We start from the raw sequence: 4,698 nt of genomic DNA on the forward strand, positions 1-4,698 counted from the left end.
AATCTGAAACAATTTGAGTCCAGCATTGAAAAGTAATAAAATTAAAATATATTCTTCATTCAGTGGATTTAATTTACTCCATAAAATTTGGCATAGTAAGGCTCAGAAGTTCTGCAATCATTATTTATTAGGCTGCTTACCTGACTCCACCTTGCACCCTTCTCTCAGCTCATGTATCTGTAAAACAGAAATAATATTAGTATCTTTCTTACATGTGTTTGAACATTGGAAAATATAATTTAAGTAGAATGTCAAGACAATGAAACCTGGAATATAGTAAGCAGTAAATATATGTAAGCAGTAAATAAATGGTATTATTGATGGTGGTTATGCAAGAGTAGAGATTATTTTTGGTGTGTAAAATGACTTCAGTTTCTGCACCACCCAAGATCAGCTTGGTTCTGCCTTCTCCATGGCAACAATGACCCTAGAGATGATTCAGATCATCCCCTGCCATCGTGAAGTCCCTGCTATCTCCATTGCCCCACTGAGAAGCTCCTCACATGTGGCTGTCACCAGGGTTTCCCAGAGCTGCCCAGTAACACAAAGCAAAGGTTCAGGGGTAATATTACATCATGGCGCAGACACACGCGAGATATGAAACTGGGAAGAATCAGCGATGAAAGTGCTGTCCTTTCTCCCCTTCCCATGTACTCTTCTGAGATGAAGTAGATGGCCTCCAGAAGCCGTTTCACCAGACAAAGCAGTTAGCTGTGCCTGAAGCTGTGGTCAGCCTGATAATGGACTCTTTGTTTTTCTTCTCCCTCCCTCTTCTCTATCTCACTCTGCTTTTTCTCTCATTCTGGATTTCTGGGATAATGCCCTGCCAATAGAGGGTTAATATGTAGATTTTTGCCACAGGCTTTACCTGGAGTGAGAGTGCTCTGTTATCTCTGTCTCAGTCTCTGTCTCTGTCTGTTTCTTCCTCTGTTTCTGTCTGTGACACAAACACACACCCACCTCCTTCCACAAATATACGAAGAAACCCACTGCAGTCCCCTACTGTCCACCACCTTTCCCCACCCCCATTTCTCCAGGGCCTTGCCGTTTGGAAGCTATTATGAACCTTCTGAACACCCAGCCTCATCTCCTGAGTGGCATTTACCATAATGCCAGCAGGGTTAACGTGGAGATGTTAACTTGATTTCATTTTCTGTTCAATGTAGATATAGCTAAGTCATTTATCTGAAAGATTTTACTCTTCTTACAAATTTTAGTTTTAAAAAATTATTTGTTTCCTTGTTTTTACTTGTTTAAATGTAGTTCCAAATATGGATAAGGTGGTATTAACTTCACTACTAAGTAGTGTTGAGTTGAATGTTTGATAAATAGAAGACAGTTTATGTATTTTTCAATTCTCTTCTAATTTAGTTACATGTTTGTCATACTGTACAAAGATAACTATAAATAATGATTTAGATTTGAGTTTTTGTAAAGAAATATAAATGCCAAATGTAAAGCAGAAAAATACCTTCACTAAGTAACTGCAAATAGGATTCTTTTCAATATTAATTATCCTTCCTCTCTGATGTTAAATACAGATGTAGCCTGTGTTAATTTGCTCATCCCACAAATCATATTCAATCTAAGTACAAATATAGTCAAAGAAAGTCCCCAGCTCATGAATAAATTCTGCTCAGGAAGTTTACTAGTAAAATTACATGGGATACATTTATTCATAGAAATGATGTTGTATCCCAGCACTTTGGGAGGCCGAGGCGGGTGGATCACGAGGTCAAGAGATCGAGACCATCCTGGTCAACATGGTGAAACCCCATCTCTACTAATACAAAAAATTAGCTGGGCACGGTGGCGCGTGCCTGTAATCCCAGCTACTCAGGAGGCTGAGGCAGGAGAATTGCCTGAACCCAGGAGGCGGAGGTTGCGGTGAGCCGAGATCGCGCCATTGCACTCCAGCCTGGGTAACGAGAGCGAAACTCCGTCTCAAAAAAAAAAAAAAAAAAAAAAAGAAATGATATTGTAAAAATTATGATTAGATATTTATAGAAGCTCAACAATTACACTTTATATGTGTCTAATATATATGTGCTATACATATTATATATACATAAAACTACCATTATATATGTATATACCTATATATATGCACACATGTATAAAATTACTATATGGTAGTACTGTTTTCACCATACATAACTTCCAGTTAGAACACTGTTTCTGTGGCAGTTAAAGTTCCAGTGCCAGGAATCCATATTGCCTCAGGCCTAGGGGGCAGAACAAGACATTCCTTCTGCAAGCGCAGCAACTGCATAGGAAGGCTTGGGCCTTGGGAATGGGGTGGGGTGTCCTCCCTGTCCCCCAAACTTGCTAACCCTCTGTGGCTGCATAATTGCATAACGGAAGGTGTATCTCTTTATGCGTCATCTATAGGCATTGCTATTTCTATTTGCAAAAGAATAAAGTTATTCTTTAAAAGTTAGGGGAGGCGTCCCTGGGTGGGCTCGAACCACCAACCTTTCGGTTAACAGCCGAATGCGCTAACCGATTGCACCACAGAGACAGGTGCTAGAATAAAGTTATTCTATTAGAGGTTTTAAATTAAAATCTATGAGCAGCTACCTATCCCAGGGCAGATAAAAAAACACAGGCCAATAATTTTGTTATTTTTCCAGCACTTGTCTATTTGAATTTTTATTAATTTGTACTCCATTCTTGTTCTCAAACACACTTAAAGCAAGTCACAGATTGACTTAAAATATAGCAAGATAATCTATATTTTTAAAATTAAGATATACTGAGTAAAAGGAAAATAGGGATAGGGAAGTTTGGAGAGATCAGGAATTACCTCAATACAGATTCTCTAATGCCATGAAGTCTTCTATGCTACACTTACTAGAGTTGGGGCTCTTGTCTGGAAACTTGTTAACATCCTCAGCAAAAAAGAAATTTGGCCAGTTATGATTCAGGGTGTCCACAATACAAAAACACACCAGTCACCAGAGTACAGCTAATATTGATACTGAAACCAAAAAGAAATTCATGTAATACTCATAGTGCAAACTTTGCATCACGTGATCAACGTTCTTATTTTGCCGCAAGTAATTTTGTAAGATTATCTGTTACCATCAGCAGATCTGTCAGAATTCAATCTCATGCATTCTAAGACCTGTGAATTCCAGGATTGTCTTGCCTAACTTTGGTTAGAGAGAGTTTCTTGATGTTAGGATGATTGTTTTCCAGGATGTTCTCCACAAATATTATTTCCCAGTTGAGCTTTTAAAGGTATTGTGTAACAGAGGGATTATACTTTCTTGCAAGTAGTTGGAATACGGCTGCATTCTGTTGCCAGTTAAGTTCAGAGTTTAGCAGCTGAACTGTGGGTAGGATTAACATTTTCCCCTAAAGACTGAGAAACAAACAAGTATAAACCCCTGACTAGAAGACCACCACAGAGCCACATGAAGGTGAGTTCAAGGAGTACGTAGGTGTGCCAAGATTACCCTCAGAAAGTCATATTTGAACCATTTTAACAGAGACAAATGAACCAACGAGAGCATACACTTGACTCTGTAAAGCATTACTACAATATTTTTAGGCAGGAAATATGTAAAAATAAAATATTCCCAAAAGTACACCTTAAAATTCCTGTGTATAGACAGTAAGAGATTATCTTTGACATTTGCCCTTGAATTTTAATGAAACTATTTATGAAATGTGCTATGTAGCTTCAGCATTAGCAGAATGCACAAAACATACTTTAAACTCTTAGGTAAGTTATCAGAAAACTTATAATGGTGAAATTGCCTTCAACAATTTCTAAGATTCCTTTCCTTGTTAGTACTTTAAATTTTACAAATATGCAGATATAGCTACAGATGTAGATGATTTGGGACACTTGGCTGAAAAGGTGCCAATCTTAGTAGGAGTCATGAAACGTAAACATTCCTAACATCAATTTATTCATCTATTTACTTAACCTCTTTCTTGAAATATAGAGGTTGTTTGCAAATATCTGGGTAGATTAAAGATGGTCGAAAATTTCTTACTTTTCCCCCTACTGAGAAGTAGAGTCTAATTCCACTCCTAAATTTCAGCCAGCCTTAGTTACTTGCTTGACCAACAAAATGCAGTGGAAGACTCGCAGCTTCTGCCCTTGGCCTTTTACAGCACATGCTCTTAAGGCCATGAGCTGCCATGTGAAAAGTCCACCTACCCTGAGACCAGCCTGCTGCAAGGAAGCCCAGGCTAGTTTTGCAGAGAGGCCATGTTGATAGAGGAGGCAATACTGGCCAAACCCAGCACAGAAGCCAGGCGTGTCACAAAGCCTTTATGGATGCCCCAAAACCAAACCAGCTACCTGCTGGCCCCAGCTGATGCCATGTGAAACCAAAGAACAATCCAGCTGTATCCTGACTGAATTACTAGGCCCCCAAATCATATATTAAAATGGCTCTTGTTTTAAAACACTAAGTTTTGGAGTAATGAACAAGATAATCAAAGCAACATCTCAATCATGTGCTACACATTATAAAACAGCTACTTTCCAAAGAACTATTGCAGGAATTATGTGCATTTGCCTGTACTATTCACTCACACATTAAAACACATCTTCAGCACTACCAATAGGCCAGGAAGATTGCTAGTCACAGAGATGCAAAGTTGAGCATGACATGATTCTTGTTGTTAAGTAACATTCTCTTGGTGAGCACACAGACAACTTAATAGTAATAGTTTAAT

The 4,698-nt window shown here is 38.5% G+C and overlaps 1 non-coding gene across 1 annotated transcript; it reads right to left on the reverse strand.

Moving 5' to 3' along the window:
* Positions 1-2,447: 2,447 nt before the first annotated feature.
* TRNAN-GUU (transfer RNA asparagine (anticodon GUU)) lies at positions 2,448-2,521 on the reverse strand. Its single transcript has one exon. It is a non-coding gene; the product is annotated as a tRNA-Asn (tRNA).
* Between the last annotated feature and the right edge of the window lie 2,177 nt (positions 2,522-4,698).

The sequence above is a fragment of the Aotus nancymaae genome, unplaced genomic scaffold (assembly GCF_030222135.1).
Source record: "Aotus nancymaae isolate 86718 unplaced genomic scaffold, 86718_ANA_hifiasm-v0.15.2.pri h1tg000092l, whole genome shotgun sequence".
Taxonomy (NCBI): Eukaryota; Metazoa; Chordata; class Mammalia; order Primates; family Aotidae; genus Aotus; species Aotus nancymaae.